The following is a 334-nucleotide window of genomic DNA, read 5'->3' on the forward strand; positions in this document are numbered from 1 at the left end:
AGCCCGCCCTGCGCCCATGGCGGCCGGGCGCCGTCACTCCTGCGCGGCCGCTGTCTTGTGGGGAGGAACCTGGGGTGCAAACAGAGGGTGACGGATGGCCCTTCATTAAACACCACAGAACTAACGAGCAGCGGGTGTTCTGTGTACACGACTCCCCTCAGTGACACACACACACACACACGCAGTGCTGCCTCCAGCATGGCGGGACCGGCACCGGAGCGGAGCTGTTGGAGCTGGGCCGAGGAGGCCCCGGAGATGCTGGGAGGGCTGGAGCCCCTCTGCTGGGAGGACAGGCTGGGGGAGTTGGGGGGGGTCAGCCTGGAGAAGAGCAGGC

The 334-nt window shown here is 67.1% G+C and overlaps 1 protein-coding gene across 1 annotated transcript in view; it reads left to right on the forward strand.

The window, feature by feature from the left end:
- The window catches only part of UBE4A (ubiquitination factor E4A), an 18,119-nt gene that overhangs the window by 5,679 nt on the left and 12,106 nt on the right, over positions 1-334 (forward strand).

The sequence above is a fragment of the Charadrius vociferus genome, unplaced genomic scaffold (assembly GCF_000708025.1).
Source record: "Charadrius vociferus isolate BGI_N301 unplaced genomic scaffold, ASM70802v2 scaffold172, whole genome shotgun sequence".
In the NCBI taxonomy this organism is placed as follows: Eukaryota; Metazoa; Chordata; class Aves; order Charadriiformes; family Charadriidae; genus Charadrius; species Charadrius vociferus.